Below are 19,498 nucleotides of genomic sequence, written 5' to 3'. Positions count from 1 at the left end.
GTATTTTCGCGAATGTAAATTAGTAAAAATAATAGGTTTAATCAGATGTGTAAATGAGCACTTTTTTAAGATCACTCTGAGACAGTTTATATTAGAGAAACAAGTCACGTCTGAAATTAATACAGTAAATGCAAAGAAAAAGACAACGAAAAGCATGAAAATGGTGACATCTTGTAAAGACGGCTACATCTAGTAAGTATATTATATTTATTTCATCCATATCCTATTAAGAAAATAACATCAATAAAAGTAAGTTATTATTGGGCTATTATAGCATATTTGCTTCAAGTTTAACAATTATTTTAAGCACTTACAAGTTTCACCCTCTTATAGTACTGTAACTGTTTGAAACCTTTTAAATTTGGATTTTCTTTCAATGCTTTCAACTTTTAAATTACTATAAACTATTGTTTTATTCAATATAGAAGCAGTCTTCAAACTTAAAATAAGATGACTATAAATGAGACTGAGATTATTTTAACTTGTCTATTTATTTGTTTGTGTGTTTGTTTGTTTGTTTGTTTGTTTGCATTGCCAAAGGTAATACGTGTTTATGAATAACTTTACTACTTATTTGCAGGCAGTGCAAGAAGTCATGTAGACGAATTTGGAAAAGTGTAAGGACGAAGTCTATATTTTTCCATTCCCATGCAAGTCATTTCAGTTGGATGAAGTGTATTTACAGGCGAGTTTTCATATGATCTCTACAGCATATTTTCTATGATCTCTAGTAGCCTGTTATTCTACATATACATTTTTTTCATTCAGTTTTTTTACTGTAAAAAAATTGTTTACCTTTAAGCTATGTATGATTTTTTTATAGTCTACAGAACAAACCTTCATTATACAATAACTTGCCTAATTGCCCTAACCTGCCTAGTTAACCCAATTTACCTATTTAAGCCTTTAAATGTCACTTTAAGCTGTATAGAAGTGTCTTGAAAAATATCTAGTAAATTATTATTTATGTCATCATTGCAAGGATAAAATAAATCAGTTATTAAAAAAAAGTTATTAAAACTATTATGTCTAGAAATGTAAAAATGAAAATTGATAAAATATTCTCTCCGTTAAACAGAAATTGGGTAGCATGTTCACCTCACAGCAAGAAGGGGGTTGGTTCGAGTCTCGGCTGAGTCAGTTGGCATATCTGTGTGGAGTTTGCATGTTTTCCTCGTGTTTGCGTGGGTTTCCTTCGGGTGCTCCTGTTTCCTCCACAAGTCCAAAGACATGTGGTACAGGTGAATTGGGTATGCTAAAATTGACCGTAGTGTATGAGTGTGAATGGGTGTTTCCCAGTGATGGGTTGTGGCTGGAAGGGCATCCGCTGCGTAAAACATATGCTGGATAAGTTGGTGGTTCATTCCACTGTGGTGACCCCAGATTAATAAAGGGACTAAGCCGACGAAAATGAATGAATGAATCAATATATATATATATATATATATATATATATATATATATATATATATATATATATATATATATATATATATATACATATATATTAGTTACATAAGTTGTATGGATAATAACAATGGAATGACACAAGGAGAAAAGTACTGAACTACTGAAATGTATTTAATACTTCATATTACTGTATATTATAGTAAAAGCAGCTTAAAGGCGATTTAAATTTTTGAGGTAACTGTTACTTACCCCTAATCTCATTCCAAATCTAAAAGAAATTAATTCATTCATTTTCTTTTCGGCATAGTTCCTTTATTAATCCAGGGTCGCCACAGCGGAATAAACCGCCAACTTATCTAGCATGTTTTTACGCAGCAGAAGCCCTTCCAGCTGCAACCTATTTTTGGTAAATTAATAAATCTTATAAACACATAAAAAAAATGTTGTTATGAAGTATTAGAGAAGTGCCTAAAATATACCATAGTTATTTTAAAATTTAGCCTTTGAGTTTGCAACTTAATGTGTGTAAGTAAATAATGTAATATCGTAATATATGTAATGTTTTTAAACATGATAACAAAATGTTTTATTTTAATGCGTAAGATAAAACTTTTATTTATAAATATTTATTAAACAATTTTAACTCAGATTCTAACTCATAATGCAGCATTTTTTTAAAGTTAATTACAGAGTGAAAAATCCCTAGAAAAGTCTGAAAATTTGATTCAGGAAAAGTATGCAATTTTTTTAATGGAATTTGTGTAGTGTTTATACATGTAGATAAAAAATGAGCATTGCTCTAATAAATTAAATTGCCACAAGTATTTTTATAGACTCACAATATTTGATTTATTTTAAGGCTGCATGGCTTTTGACTATTCAGAGTTTTTGAAAAGGTTTAACTTAAATTTCTTTTTTTTCAGTATGGCAGAGGGCGTTTTGGAGGTCCGTGGAAAAGAAAATGCTGGGTATTTGGAATGGCTGAAATTTTGCCTTCCCGAAAACCTGTTTTGCTGCTGGTGGAAAAACGGGACAAGAAGACCATTATACCAATCATAGCAAAACATTTCAAGAAAGGCAGCATCATTCATAGTGATGAATGGTGTGCATACTCAAGTTTTTCAGAGAGGATACTTACATCACACAGTGAACCACAGCATTAGTTTTGTTATTCCATCATCACGGGTACATACACAATACATTGAAAAGGCATAGGCAAACTACAAAAGGGAAGTATGGAGACTGTGTGCAAACCGGACAGAAAAGTCGCTGAAAAACCATCTAATATATATAGAATGGACTTATTGGTTGGGTAGGAAACACAAACAAGGTATTCTTGGAAGGCTTATACATGACATCAGTCAGCTCTACCAGTGTGTGTGTATACAGTTAAGGTCAGAATTATTAGCCCCCCCTTGATTTTTTATTTATTTTTTTTATGTTTTCCAAATGATATTTTAACGGATTCAGGAAATATTCACAGTATGTCTAATAATATTTTTTTCTTCTGGAGAAAGTCTTATTTGTTTTATTTCGGCTAGAATAAAAGCAGTTTTGAATTTTTGAAATCCATTTTAAGGTCAAAATTATTAGCCCCTTTAAGCTATATATTTTTTTAGATAGTCTACAGAACAAACCATCATCACACAATTACTTGCCTAATTACCCTAACCTGCCTAGTAACCCTAATTAACCTAGTTCAGCCTTTAAATGTCACTTTAAGCTTCAGACTTCAACTCTCTCTCTCTGTATGAGGAACTACTTTCTTCTGCATTGGATTCAAATCATAAGCTGACAGTTAAACAGTTGAGCAAGCATCTTTTAAACTTTAGATCTGTAGTGTCTGCTTTCTGCTGGCTGTATGTGGGCGGAGTAATACACAAAGGGTAAAGAGGCTGTACTGGTGCTGATATTACTTAAATATATCACGGCTATCAGCCAATCAGATTCGAGAACCAGACAGAATTGTATATATATTCAAGCAAGAGCCATTTAATGTTCAGTTGTGTTTACTGAAATTTTTGACAGCAATACATTAAAAGCAGTTGAACGAACTAATGACTCTGGTATTTATTTTTAAGTTTTTGCATGTGTGGTGCTGTTGTCTTCAAATACTTGCACCAGTGTTGCTACTACCTGTCTGCTGACTATCTGCTGAACATTTACAGAATAGTAATAGTACCATGCTGTCTGTGATGTTGGCTCCTTACAGTCATTCAACAGCATTTCTTAGGTTTTCACTTCATTTTGATGGGCCTAGTATGACAACAGATGAGCAGATAAATGTAACTTAAAGTAAACTAACTGTCTACTGAAAGTTAGGTTAAATGCAACGAATAGTTAGTTGAACACTTTTGCAAATACATGAATGAAATTTGTACCTAACCCTAACTTTATATTTGTTTAAAGTTCATTTTAAATTATGTTGCGTTGCTACTTATAGGCATCTGAATGTTTACTGAAGGTCTATTCATAAACTGATTATTAACTACATGCAGACACTGACAACAAAAAAAAATCTTGATGGTAAATGTACTGAAAACTTGTTGAAGATTTGTTGCATATCTACTAATACACTGTAATACACTACAACCTAATTTGGTAGCACGTAACTTATCAAAAGTTTAATAAAAGTTAAGGATTTGTTGCATATCTACTGATACTCTGTTGAACATCTGTTGAAGATTTGTTACATATTTACTGATACACTGTTAAACATCTAGAACCTTAATGCTGAGAATTTGTTGCTTATCTACTAATACTCTGTTGAACATTTGTTGAAGATTTGTTACATATCTACTGATACATTGTTGACCATCTAGAATCTATATTGGTAACACTTAACTTACCAAAAGTTTAATAAATGTTTACATGTTGTAGACATTGTAATGATTGCCTAGAAACATTTAAAAGACAATCTACAGATTCTACCCAGATGAGAGTAAACAGATAAGAACTTGAAAAGTAACTTATGGTCAACAGACTAAAGGGGGACCATCAAAATAAAGTGTTACCGTTTGTTTATATAACTGTTATTTTCATTTATAACACTTCATTTTTGCATCTTACTTAAATCTACTATAAACAGCAGCTACTTTTTGATAGCAGCTATAGCATTATTGATTTTAGCTAATTATTTTTTTTTATTCTCTATTTCCAACTAGGGATACTCATTTCAAGGTCAATTCAATTCAATTAATCTTTATTCCTTTAGCACTTTGACATTGTAGATTGTTTCAAAGCAGCTTGACATAGTTTATAGTAAATTGAAAGTGTCAGTTCAGTTTTGTGTTTAGTTAAGTTTATTTCAGTTCAGTGTGGTTTGATTTTCCTTGCTGAGAGCTCAAACACTAAAGAGCAAATCCATCGATGCGCAGCTCCACGCGGGTTTTCACTTGTTGAATTTACTTGAGAAAGAGGAAACAATGGTGTCTGAGGCTAATGGTATGCCCATTCTATGTACTGATCTCATATTATTTGACTATTTTCTTTGTATAGCAACGTTAATAATAATTTTTTATATAAGAAATTTGACATTTATTATCATAATTATTGATATGAACTAATATGAAAAAAGCCATATTTTAGACCAAATCACATAGCCCTACTTAGACAATGCCCATTCATCCATTAAAATCCCTATTTTTGATAACAGCTGAAAACCTGTACTTACCTAAGTTCTGTAATTTGCAAAATTATCAAACATCACAAAATGTGATATTTAAAACGTAATCCTCTGTACAGCACTTATTAATAATGTTCTTGCACTGCAACTCCACAGGAACTGTCCACTTATTATAAAATGTAAAAACACAATCCTCTTTACAATCCTATACACTGAATTAACAGTGTACAGTACGTACATGGTAACTCCTCAGTACACTGTTAATAAATAATCATGTTTTCCTTAAAGTTTCAGTGTGTTCCAAATGGGTAGTTGAAGTATTGAAAACTGTGTGTGGAAGTGGAAAAACAGTTGCAAGTATATACTGTTGTTTCAAAATGCACTCACACAATTCTTATATGAATACTTTACAATGCGATAATAGTATCAATGTCCTGCTACACACAACAGATCTACATGTAGATACTGCCAATGTACACACACACTGTAATTATATAACAAACAGACATCTATTTATCCAAGTTCACAGGTATAAGAGATAATTAAGAGACAAAGTGAAAGCCGATGTTTTATTGTATTTGTTATTATTATTATCATTATTACTAATTGATTTGGTGGATTTTATAAATGATATTTAAAACAGATTTGATAATTGATGAACTGTCCTTCAGGTTCTGAAGCATTTTAAAAACACTGTGATTATAAGATCACCATATGAAAGACTGCACAAAACATTAACTGCAGATTTAATAATTAATCTTAATTGCTTCACATGATACTTCATTAATTATTGTATTATGCTGATTTGCTGTTCAAAAACACATTTCTTAGTATGACTTTTTATGTATTTAAGAGGTCTTAGATGTGAAATTAGAATATAGATTTCTGTGGTACCATGTGAAGCCATTGCTTGACAATGTAAAGCATATTTTTAGCTGTTATACATTAAAATATATAGGAATACAAATTAAGTAATTAAATAATGCTACTTAGATTATGCACATGTAACTTTTCTTAAAATACTATAAAAGTACATTATCGGATAAGAAGCAGATGCATTTTATTTCTTCACTTACCTGCTTGTAGTTTTGGTCTGTTTCGGCTGTTGCAATAAATTACTTCTTCATAACTGCATATAACATGATTTTAAAGTGAAAAGTCTTCCTCTGCTGTTGTTTCACTCGTTTGGTTTATGGATTTCCACTGTTTATTCCAGAAAAAAATCTGATTAGAACCTTCGTGGTGTGCCAGAGTGATTTAGATGGGACTGAGAGGGTAGATGAGTGTCTGTAGGCAGAAAGGGGGATGAGAGACCAATTACCATACAGCATTACAGATAACACACAAATCTCTATCGCCCACTAATATCACACTTTATTTCTCCAACCACTTCAACATCAGCCTCAATGTATTTTGCTTCATCTCCTTTTTCTTTACTTTTAAAAATGTGCTTTATGTCCAGTGCAGTTGTGAGACTCAAAGGTCTTTCTTTGATTTTATGATAATGTGGATGCCAGATAAAGGCTGGAGGTTATTCAGCAGATGCTTTTGAAGTGCGCAGCTTTGTTTTTGATGCTCAGCCTTTCTACTGGCCAGCCATACTAGTAGGCCTAATTAAGGAAAATGTGCCTCTCAAATTAGTGCATTGATAATTAATGTTTGTCTATATATTATAATTTATTTAAAATAATTTGAATCTATTTTTAAAACCATAAAACCACTTTAACAACAAAGTAGGCTACAGCATTTCCTGTTTGTCGATTATTGTCAACACATCATATATAGTATGTGTGGTGCTGTTAACAAAGAAGCTCTTCTGGAGTTTCATTAAAGACTGAAATTGAAGTCGATAAATTGTTGTATAAAGCAAACCAAAAAGCATACAAGTCACTTCATTTTATGAACCTATTTCAAATAAAGTTTCATTTTATAATAATAATTTCATATTAAGCTATTTAATAAAACAAGGTTGCCCAACTAGAATCACACATACTGATTAAATAGTTTTAATTGAAATATCCTCAACTGCACTCTGAGTTAAAATACATCTCATGCCGAGTTCACACGGCACAGTCTATACTGCTACACTTTTTACACTTGGGTTATCAGGGTCCTGACCTTAAAGTCCTGTCAATGTTTAATGTTTTCTTGTTTGTCCTGTAGTTTTCTAAATGGCTTTGCCTTTATTTGTGTTGGCCACTTGCTCCTCTCGTCTTTCCTCCTTGTTTTCGGGTACCACAGCCTCTTGTTTACCTTGTTATCCTGATTGTTTTTAACTCTCTCTCGTATGCTTTGTTCTCATTTATTGCTGGTTTGTTCCATGTGAGCTTTTCCTCACTCACTTTGCATTCTAGCCTAGTATTTTTTGTCAAGCGATTTTGCCTCTTATACAAGTTCATTTATTGATTTTCTTGTCAGCTTAGTCCATTTATTAATCCGGGGTTGCCACAGCAGAATTAACCGCCAACTTATCCAGCATGTTTATATGCAGTGGATGCCCTTCCAGCCGCAACCCATCTCTGGGAAACACACATACACACACTCGTACACTACGGACAATTTAGCCTACCCAATTCACCTGTACCGCATGTCTTTGGACTGTGGGGGAAACCAGAGCACCTGGAGGAAACCCACGCAAACGCAGGGAGAACATGCAAACTCCACACAGAAACTGCAACTGAGCCGAGGTTCAAACCAGCAACCCAGCGACCTTCTTGCTGTGCGGCAACAGCACTACCTACTGCGCCACTACTTCGCCGTTATTCAAGTTCTCTTGTCAATTTATTATATTGTTCATAGCCACTACCTAATTTTGTGTTCTTATCTTTGTCTAGCTTTGTAAATGTTTTTGTTCCATTTTTCCACCAGTCTCAGTCTTGTATTTGTTGATTTTTTAGTTGTCTTTTGTTTTGCTCAATTTCTCTCTTTAAACGGTTGGTCTGTACTGTATCATATTTTGAACTTTAGTTGATGTTTAATGTAGTTGTGAGAACATAAACAACCTCTCTGAATCTACGATGCTCAAAGTTCAATGCAAAGAGAAACATTGGCTTTTACAGAGTTAGCTTAGTGAAGCCTATGGCGAACAAAGATTGGGGACTACAAAAAATACATCCAAGTTAATGACGTCATAATACCACTAAGTTTAGCACATACGCAATATCCAGTGAAGGGGTGTGGCCAAAGGCTCAGTAATGATATAAAAGAGAAATTTCCTGGTGATGTGGTGCTGATATGTAAATCATGACATTACGTTAGCAAACCAATCAAAGCCTCTTGAGGGTTGGTCTTCAGAGGAACTAGGAAATATGATAATCGTTTTCATGTTAGCTGAGTAGCTGTATGTAATCAAAGTAAAATATATGAAAAATAGTGTGATTTTTTACAAATTAAGCATGAACACACATTTCTTTGCACCCCATTAACACAAACAAGCCTTTAAAATACACTCTTGACTACCTTTTTAAGATTCTAGAATTACTATAGAAGTCTTTATTTCTCAGTTTTTTGTTTATTTCTTTGTTTCCAAGCCCAAGCCAGTCTAGGGCTATTTGTAACTAAGACATATATTTAATTTAAAGTTTTTTTTTAGGTTTATTTATAATTTTATTATTTTTCATAGAAAATTATTACTGCCTATTTTCTGTCCTGGGGCAGCACGGTGGCGCAGTGAGTAGCACAATTGCCTCACAGCAAGAAGGTCACTGGTTCGAGCCCTGGCTGGGTCAGTTGGCATTTCTGTGTGGAGTTTGCATGTTCTCCCTGTGTTCATGTGGGTTTCCTCCTGTTGTGTGAGAAATTAATCGCGAGCAGATTACAGGCCTACACACGTGAAAACTACAACTCACGCGTGCACAGGGGATCTTTACGCGCACGCTCAACTGATCCACCGTGGGGAAGCGGGCCTCAGGCGCGCACATCATCATCATCTGTGTGCACGATGTACGCTCTCGCAAGCGAGGTCATGCCTACAGCACGCGTGCACGATCAGTTCCCCTTCGGGGGGAACTTCAGCACTATAAGTGGATTTGATTGTAAAATCCACGCATTGGGAGGTTCGGTTCAGAAGCTACTCGTCTGAAAGAGTATTGAACGGGCCAATTAAGAATGAATTGGCAGCGCAAGCCTGCGCAGGTGAGCGGCATAAGCAATCAACTGAGTATATAAGCTCACCTGGCGCCAGCAGACGCTATCCTTTTCGCTTCAGAGACTTTCTGATCGAGTCGATGAGGGTTCCTCCTGCTGTGACCAGCGATTCTGAGCGAACGAGAGCATTCTCCCGGTCCAGAGTGTGTACACGCAGTGGCAGACGGTCGAGCTGGGTTTCTCCCTTGCCTGGCGTTCTTTGGGTCCGGTCCTCCAGAGCGGTGCGTATAAAGTTGCAAACTTCACAGAAAGAGCAACACAGTCGTGCAGCACGTCCTTATCAGGACGGCGCTCCGACTGTGCGTTTCTGGATGCGGTGGTTTCCTGTCCTCGGATGATGGGCGCGGGCACTGCGTTACATGTCTGGGGGTCCAGCATGTTAATGCGCTGCTCGCGGACAGTTCATGTCGTCATTGCGATGCCATGACTGTTGCGCAAGATCGCGGTTAGCCTTTGCAAAAGGGCGAACCACCCCAGTTGTCCCCTGCTCTGCAGCGGGCACTCGGGCAGATCTGAGGGTTTCAGCGAGAGATAATCCGTCGCCCACGGGCCCGCGGACCTCCCGCTCCTCTAAGCGCTCCATCCAAGCTTCGGCCGGGGGAAGCGATCCGTCTAACAGATGGTAGCCCTTACGCCCGATGACACCGGAGACCAGATGTCCACCGCGGCATCGGAGGGTGGGCTTTCATTGTCCGATGATGATCCAGACCCGCTCGCCCCCTTCGGGCTGGTGAGCGCTGTCACTACGGATCCTGAAACGGACATGTTAGCCGTGCTTTCCCGGGCTGCTTCGGCCGTGGGTTGGAGATGGTTTATCCCCCAGCTCCGCGGCCAGACCGACTAGAGGGGCGTTCCCTTCTTCCCGGAGGTGCACAGTAGGCTCACGCGGTCTTGTAAAGCACTTTTTTCTGCTCGTGCTGCGTGTTCCTCCACCCTAACCACTCTTGACGGTGAAACAGCCAGGGGGTATGTGGCGATTCCTCAGGTTGAGTGCGCGATGGCGGTAAATCCGCGCGGCGCCTCTTCTTGGCGGGGTCCGCCTCGTCTCCCATCCAAAGCCTGTAAGTTATCTACCTCCCTCGGAGCTAGAGCTTACATAGCTGCGGGCCAGGCTGCTTCCGTCTTGCATGCGATAGCCACCTACCAGCGCTACCAAGCGCAGGCGCTGGCCGAGCTGCACGAGGGTGGGTCCAACCCAGGCTTACGAGCTTCGCACCGCCGCCGACTTAGCTCTTCGGACTACTGAGTCCGCTGCGTGTGCGTTGGGGAGGACGATGTCCACATTAGTGGTCCAGGAGCGCCACCCCTGGCTGATATGCGCAAAGTCGACAAAGTCCGCTTTCTTGACTTCCCCATATCCCCAGCCAGGTTCAGCGACACTGTCTGTGAATTCACCCAGGAATTCAAGGCGGTGAGAGAGCAGTTGGTGGGTGATGTCTTATCGGCGGTCCGTAGCCCGCTCCGCCCGCCGTGCCATTCATACCTGCTCCTCGCCGAAGGCGCCCGCCTACGAGAGCTGCTCCGCCCCCGCACACGCCTCCGGTGAAGCGAGCGCGTCGGGCACCTCGGAAGCAGGCAGCCCCCCTGCCCAGAACGCCGCTAAGTCCGGCAACGGACCGCGAAGCGCCCCTGGGACAGGCCATCTGGAGAAGAGGGAACTTGCTCTTTCCCCGCTGGAGGGCGGGGCCCCATTTCCAACGGCACTTTTTACTGCCATGAAAACATTATGAAAGGGCACTTTTCACTTCCCCAGATGTGACAGCCCGAAATCTGCCAGTCTGGGACGCTATGCTTTCTAGCTTGCAGATTCGGTGCGTTTCGCCAGTGGCTCACGAGCGCTGGGAGGACGGTCTCCTTTCTCCCACCCCTCGAGCCTCCCCTCCGGAGCTCGGGTTTGGAGTGAGAGCAAATATCTCACCTCCAGCTTTTCCGTGGGACCCGCGAGCTTCCCGGATCAGCACACCCACTCCGCGCTGCCCCACTGCTGGTACGTCAGCGATTGTAGCGATGAGTCCATTAGCGAGAGCTCTGCCTGCCTGGTTAGCGCGGGCCAGCTCTTCGCGGTGGCTCATACGCACAATCAGACTCGGCTATGCGATTCAGTTCGCGAAACGGCCCCCCAAGTCACGGGTGTGTATTCACCAGGGTCAGCCCCCTGTCCGCCCCTGTCTTGCGAGAGGAGATTGCTGTCCTCCTGGCGAAGGATGCAATCGAGCCGCTCCCTCCAGCCGAGATGGAGAGCGGGTTTTACAGCCCACACTTCATCGTGCCCAAAAAGAGCGGTGGGTCACGGCCAATCCTAGATCTGTGCGTTTTGAACCGCTGCCTGCACAAGCTGCCGTTCAGAATGCTCACGCAGAAGCGCATCCTCCGGTGCGTTCGTCCTCTGGGTTGGTCTGCAGCATTAGACCTGATGGACGCGTATTTCCATGTCTCCACTCTTCCTCGCCACAGACAGTTCTGCGGTTTGCATTTGAAGGTCGAGCTTGGCAATACAAAGCCCTCCCCTTCGGGCTCTCTCTGTCTCCGCGGGTCCTCACCAAGCCCGCGGAGGGTGCCTCAGCGCCCCTTCGGCTCGCTGGCATCTGCATACTCGATTTCTTTACGACTGGCTAATTTTTGCCCTCTCTCGGAGCAGTTGATTATGCACAGAGACAAAGTGCTCTGGCACTTCCACCTGTGGGGGTTTCAGGTCAACTGAGAAAAGAGCAAACTCGCCCCCGTGCAGAGGATCTCTTCTTTCGGGCTGGAGTTGGACTCGGTCACCATGGCAGCGCGCCTCTCCGGAGAGCGCGCTCAGCTGATGCTGTACTGTCTGAGAGAGCTCGACAGTAAAACAGTGGTCCCACTGAAACTATTTCAGAGGCTCCTGGGGCATATGGCATCCGCAGCCGCTTCATGCCGCTCGGATTATTCTATATGAGACCACTTCAGCACTGGCTGATCACGATCGAGTCCCCAGACGCGCATGGCACGCGCGCGCACACCGAGTCTCTGTTACTGCGCTGTGTCGCCGCGCCCTCAGCCCTTGGAGCGACCCCTCGTTCCTACAGGCCTGGGTGTCTCTAGAACAGGCGTCCAGTCTTGTTGTCGTTTCAGCAGACGCTTCCAACACGGGCTGGGGGGCTGTGCGTTGCGGGTATGCGGCTGCGGACCTGTGGAAAGGTACCCAGTTGCATTGGCATATCGCCTGGAGCTGTTGGCAGTGTTCCTCGCTCTCCACCGTTTTTTTCCGGTGCTGGAGCGGCAACACGTGCTGGTCAGGACGGACAGTACGGCGGCGGTGGCGTATATCAGCCGTATAGGGGGTATGCGCTCTCGCCGCATGTCTCAGCTCGCCCGCCGTCTGCTCCTCTGGAGTCATCCGCGGCTGAAATCGCTGCACGCCATTCATATTCAGGCAAGCTCAACCGTGCAGCCGATGCGCTCTCACGGCAGCCTTGCGTCCTGGAGAATGGAGACTCCACCCCGAGTCTGTTCAGCTGATATGGGCGCGATTCGGGGAAGCCCAGATCGATCTGTTGCTTCCCCCGAGATCGCTCATTGCCAGTTGTTCTTTCCCTGACCGAGTGCTCTCGGCACGGATGCACTGCGTTTCCCCCAGTGAGCCTGCTTGCGCAGTTACTGTGCAAGGTCAGGGAGGACGAGGAACAGGTTGCTGGTTGCGCCCCTCTGGCTCAACCGGACCTGGATGTCAGAGCTCTCCCTCGCGATAGCCCTCCCCTGGCAGTCCCTTCGAGAGAGCACCTACTCTCTCAGGGACAGGGCACCACCTGGCACCCTCGCCGATCTTTGAAGAGATTTTTAGACGCGAGGAAGACTTAGGTAACCTCCGATTGCGGTGGCTAATACCGTCACTCGGGCTAGAGCCCCCTCCCCGAGCGCGCCTATGCCCTGACGTGGAGTCTATTCACTGAATGGTGTGTCTCTCGCTGAGAAGACCCCCGTAATTTGCCAGATCAGCGTTGTGCTTTCTTTACGCCGAGAGAAGTTGGAGAGCAGGCTGTCGCCCTCCACACTCAAGGTTACATGGCTGCCATCTCCGCTCTCATAACGCGGTGGCTGGCGGCACCGTGGGAACGCATAACCTCATCATCCGGTTCCTCAGGGGCGTTAAGCGAATTAATCCACCCCGCCCCCTCTCATGCCCTCTTAGGATCTCGCCCTCGCTACACAAGCCGCGTCAGATCCCTTCGATCCTCGACTCAGTATCTTTCTGTCCCTGAAGACAGCTCTGCTGGTCGCGTTGATATCGATTAGAGGGTCGGGGACCCGGAGGCATTTTTCGGTCAGTGACTCGTGCCTGTAATTGGGCTGGCTTCTTTCACGTCCTGAGACCCCGCCCGCGATATGTGCCCAAGGTTCCTACCACTCCGTTTTAATACGAGGTAGTGAGCCTGCAAGCGCTGCCCTCGGAGGAGGCAGACCCAGCCCTTCTTTATTGTCCAGTTCGTGTTTTGCGTATTATCCGGACCGCACTCAGAGTTTAGATCATCTGAGCAGCTCTTCGTCTGTTATAGCAGTCGGCAGCAGGGAAGTGCCGTACCGAAATAAGTTCCCACTAGATTGTGGATGCCTTTCTTTCACTATCAGAGCCGAGATGAGCCGCGTCCCCCGAGAGCGCGTGCGCACTCCACTCGGAGCTTCGCATCCTCTCGAGCGCGCGCACGCGGCGCCCCTCTAACAGACATCTGTAGAGCTGCGGGCTGGGTGACACCCAACACATTTGCAAGGTTTTACAATCTGCGAGTGGAGCCGGTTTCCTCAAGGGTATTAGGTAACCCTTGGTGATTGAGGAAACAATTCGGTAGGGTGTTGAAACACGCTTGCTGCGCCATTTTCCCTAACACGGAGATACGTGCGCCTTTTTATCTGTCAGTAAAGTTCCCCGTCAGGTGAGCCCTGCAGATTCCTCCGTGGCCCCCAGCACTGACTCAGTGGAGGAGTCACTTGCTGGCCCACTACGTTGTAGGTCTGCCCACTGGTCAGCCCGCGTTTTGGGTAAAGGTGCCTGCTATGCGTGATCCCCACTAGGCGATCCCATATGCTTATTCCGCCACGGTTAAGTCCCCCCCCTGGGCAGACCCGTGTCTTCCCTCCCCGCTAACCACTCTTTTGCTATGCGTACTCCCCCTTTTTAGGGCTAGTCCATATGTAAATTCTGCCATCTATCCCCCCTTGGGTAACGGATGGCCTCCGCAGCGTCCTCCCTATCGGGATTGCACGCTTCCCAACGTACTGTCATATTTTCCTAGAATTATCTAGATGCTCACGACTTCCCAAAAAATATATATAAATCCGTAAAACTTCTGTTGAAGTAGGATAAATTAGGGCCAGGGACACGTTGGAGGACCGCGCCCCCCATGATGTGGGTGCGTCACGCTTGCTTGACTATCTCCTCATCGGGGGTGTTGGTAAGGTGCAGTCATTATGGCGCTTTCAATGGGCTCCCAATGCGTGGATTTTACAATCAAATCCACTTATAGTGCTGAAGTTCCCCCCGAAGGGGAACGTTCGAGGTTACTAAAGTAGCCCTTCGTTCCCCGAGGAGGGGAACGGAAGCACTATACTCCGTCGCCATAATGACTGTCCCTTAGCTGTTAAAAGTCTCTTCAGCTTAAAAAGGATAGCGTCTGCTGGTGCCAGGTGAGCTTATATACTCAGTTGATTGCTTATGCCGCTCACCTGCGCAGGCTTGCGCTGCCAATTCATTCTTAATTGGCCCGTTCAATACTCTTTCAGACGAGTAGCTTCTGAACCGAACCTCCCAATGCGTGGATTTTACAATCAAATCCACTTATAGTGCTTCCGTTCCCCTCCTCGGGGAACGAAGGGTTACTTTAGTAACCTCGAACGTTCTCTCCGCTCACTCACTGGTTCTTGACTCTGCTCGTGCGAAACATTTTACATTTTTGTCACCTGGGACGGGACTTGGTTTACTTGTGTAACCCCTTTTCCTTTTACCTCTGGACTCCAGATAAAAAGAAGTTCATAAGATTACTTTTTGTATATCCAATGATTGTCAAACTAACCGTAAACTTTTAATTTAGACTAATTTTAGTTATGTAATACACTCACAACTCACTCACTACCAACAGAAGAGACAAAATAAGGACCCAAAAACCAGTGCTATAAAACTATAAAAGTGTATTCAAATGAAATCAAATAAATAAAAAACAACTTCAATTAGTAATGTAGAAATATAAAATTAAAGTGTATTATTTACATCCAATGTTTATATTCTATGCTCAGATGCAGCACAGAAAGACAAAAATCAATTAAGAAATACAAAAATACCCAAAATATGACAATAAACCAATGCGTTTCTCTTATTGTTAAACTAAAACACAGTAATTCGTATCTGCTTGTGCCCTTATGCAATTATAAACCAAAATCTCTTCCTAAAGCTCTATGTGTCTCTATGTGTCAAATAGTAAATATGCTGCTTTAAATCGAACTCATGGAACAAACAATAGATTATAACACTCATGTGAACTTGACTTCAACAATACAAATGAATGAAATACTGTTATAACAGAGAAAATGAAAGAAAAACCTTTTGACCAGTCACTTTAAGACTATGTGGATCCACACACACTCTCATAAACACACACAACAATTCCACCCCATTGCAAGCCTGATGTGAAGCTTAAGATCGTTGTGGCCCAGAAACAAAAAAAAATGGCCCCTTCGCTCAGCTGAGCAAAAACAAAAAAGGTACCTTAATTATCCGATGAGTGAACGAGGCTCAGGCAGGTGTAATCTGATACCATCCAACGCTTAACTCGCTATCCAGCGATGGTCGCAGACTGGTTGAGCCCACGACACTCACAGCTGTTTGATGTGATTCGTCTCACATTGATGCTTCAAGCAAGTTCGTCATCCAGTTCAAAACTTTCAGTTCGTAAGGGTATCGAATGGAATTATAGGGAGTAAAGTCCTGTGATAAACTTTCCTTCCGCAAAATACAACTCGGTGACACTTTATTTTGATAGTCCCCCCTTAGATAGCCTGTTGACCATAAGTTACTTTTCAAGTTTTTATCTGTTTACTCTCACCTGGGTAGTATTTGTAGATTGTATTTTAAATGTTCTTAGGCAATCATTACAATGTCTACAACATGTAAATATTTCTTAAAATTTCAGTGAGTTGTATAGGTTCTAGATGTTCAACAGTGTATTAGTTAATATAACAAATTTTCAACAGATGTTCAACAGAGTATCAGTAAATATGCAACAAAATCTCAACTTTAAGGTTCTAGATGTTCAACGGTGTATCAGTAAATATGTAACACATTCCATAGATGTTTATAAAAGTAGAAGAGTAGATATGCAACAAAATCTCAACATTACTGTTCTAGATGTTTAACAGTGTATCAGTAGATTTGCAATAAATAAATAAATAAATGTAGTTAACCACTTTATGAATAGACTTTCAGTAAACAATCAGATGCCTATAAGTAGCAACGCAACATAATTTAAAATGAACTTTAATCAAATATAAAGTTAGGGTTAGGTACAATTTTCATACATGGATTTGCAAGTGTTCAGTTAACTATTTGTTGCATTTAACCTAACTTTCAGTTGACAGTTATTTTATTTTAAGTTACATTTATCTGCTCATCTGTTGTCACAATAGGCCCATCAAAATAAAGTGAAAACCTAAGAAATGCTGTTGAATGACTATAAGGAGCCAACATCACAGACAGCATGGTTACCAGCCAGTAAATGTTCAGCAGATACTGAACCTGTCAACAGACAGGTAGTAGCAACACCGATGCAATCATTTGAAGACAATGACACAACAGCACCACACATACAAGAACATGAAAATAAATACTAGACATTAGTTCGTCCGACTGCTTTTAATGTATTGCTGTCAAAAATTTCAATAAACACAACTGAACATTAAATGCCTCTTGCTCGCTCTGTCTCATTTTATATATGTATATATATATATATATATATATATATATATATATATATATATATATATATATATATATATATATATATATATATATATATACGATTCTGTCTGGTTCTTGAATCTGATTGACTGATAGCCGTGCGATAATTTGCCAGTAACATCACACAAAGGCCTCTTCACCTCTGTGTATTACTCCGCCCACAAGCAACAATTAGGCTACAGTTTGACAAATATTACAGTTGTTTGACAACAAAATGTACTTTTGAGGCTTTTTAATCGAGAATGTAGTTGTTTAGATTGCAACGATGCAGTTTATTTGTAAGAATAGTGCCTATTTTAAAATATTTAAAATTTCTGAGAGCTCGTCGGCGGCCAAAGAAGGTTGACGTTGTCTATCCACAAGATGGCGCCAGAACCGCACAATAAGCCCTTCTGTGTTCCCTTGAGCGCAAATAAAAAGCTGCAAAATGGAAGCTGTGGAGAGGTAAGCGTGATCCATACATATATACACTAGATATCGCATAGGGACCCTGAGCATGTGTCAATAGCGCCGCCACATTGGTACAGTGCTCCCGGGACAAATGTCATTCAACAGCACTAGTCAAGACAGGGTTATTACGTGAAGATGCTGGACTTTAGCGCTGTCTACGGGTGTAGTAACGAGCAAACAAAGAAAACAAAGCACAAAGGCAGAACATTTCATAGGAAATATTAAGTTTTCTGTTTTCGTATGTTCTGAACTTTTTTGCTAAACAGGTAACGTTATTGATGATAATACAGTCACTTACTGCATTCACCATAAGGCAAAGCAGCTCCAACTCGCACTCGGCTTACGCTAGTTTTGTTGAATAAAATGAGCAAACAATGCAAAAGAAATATGACAACCAGATGCTGCGCTGCCAGAAACTTGTATTATTGTTGGCTATTGAAAAAGTCGTTCGGGGATTCATTCACAAACTAATTGCTCCCTCCGTCAGTATGTGAAGTGAAAGCAGGAGAGGAGCTGTGTTTCAGGACATGATTAGATCAAATTTAACAGGGAGGGTAAATAGTACATTTCTTTACACACAAACACAAGCTTTTTGTTAGGAATGCCTGTGGGGTCACTCATCCATCAATGTAGAAAAGTGATGTAAAATTATAATTTTCGTAATTAGAAAAAAAAATTACATACTAACATCCAGGAAAACTCCCGATTATAGATATATGTGTATATGTGTATATCTCTGGCTTTGGATGGCCACAGTCCTCCACTGTACTTTGGTCCCGCATTCATTTCAAAGGAGCTCTACCCTGTACCAAGATGGTGGCGCTATTGATGCATTCCGCCCAATAGACAACAATAGGCCATGCGACATCTAATGTATATATCTATGAGCGTGATCGAACACCCAATAAGGGGGAAGAGCATGCTAGGAGCCCAGCGGCTAATCAGCAGGTCAATCAAAAATGATAAATAACACCTGTCTTTCTAGTGATTGGGCTGGAGAGACTCCCTTCTTAAAGAGAACGGGAGGAGCAGTCGGGAAAGGATAGAGCACACAGACTCACAAACCCTGCTACATGTGTGGTGGCATTTAAAATTAATAAACACTTTGCTTACCTAAATCTCCGTCCCTGTCTTCTTCTTCCCTCAACAACAACGAACTTTACTCCAGTGGTGCTGAAACCTGGGAAGAAGAAGCGCGCGTCATCCAGGCGCTCACGGTCCTCCACCAACAACAACATTGTGCGCTGGTGGAGCTGAGAGAAAATCTGAATCAACGGTTCCAAGTCCTCGTGGAGGCCCAGTGGGAGGACCGCATGCTAATCTGGAGACTGCTGTCCCAGGAGATCCGGCCCGCTCCGACATCTGCCACCCACCCTCCCATCACTTTCCAGAAAATGGCGGTGGAGGATGACCCGGAAGTGTTCCTCGATCTGTTTGAGAAGATGGCAAAGTGCTGATGGCTGGTCACGGGCAGAATGGCCGGTATGAGTCATCCTGCTGCTCTCGAGCGAAGCCCAGATCGCCTCACAGCAGCTACCTGCCCAGAATCTCCTGAAGTATGCTCACCTGAAGCGAGCCATTATCCAGCGGGCCCTTCGTGTTCGCCCAGCTCCGTGACACCTGCCGTAGATGGCTGATGCAGGATGGCCAAACCACATCCCAGCTGGTGGATGCCGTGGTACTGGAACAATTAATCACCCGCCTCCCCTCCCAAACATCGGAGTGGGTCCAGTGCCACCGGCCAAACGATCTGGAAACAGCCATCCAGCTGGCGGAGGATCGCCTGGTGGCGAGGTCCAGGGTCGGCGAAAGAACCTCTACTCTCTCTCTCTCTCTTTTCCCCCTCTCTCTCTCTCTCCTCCTGTTCCCAGGCCCAGACTGCGGGGAACGCCCACACC

At 42.4% G+C, this 19,498-nt stretch overlaps 1 protein-coding gene across 1 annotated transcript in view; it reads right to left on the bottom strand.

Moving 5' to 3' along the window:
- The window catches only part of cnga2a (cyclic nucleotide gated channel subunit alpha 2a), a 150,150-nt gene extending 143,846 nt beyond the window's left edge, over positions 1-6,304 (bottom strand). Inside the window, exon 1 of the mRNA XM_068213244.2 lies at positions 6,112-6,304. The gene's annotated coding sequence lies outside the window, so the exon portion shown is untranslated. The remainder of the gene's footprint in view (positions 1-6,111) is intronic.
- Between the last annotated feature and the right edge of the window lie 13,194 nt (positions 6,305-19,498).

Source organism: Danio rerio, chromosome 14, assembly GCF_049306965.1.
Source record: "Danio rerio strain Tuebingen ecotype United States chromosome 14, GRCz12tu, whole genome shotgun sequence".
NCBI lineage: Eukaryota > Metazoa > Chordata > Actinopteri > Cypriniformes > Danionidae > Danio > Danio rerio.
This window is presented reverse-complemented; position numbering and strand designations above follow the sequence as displayed.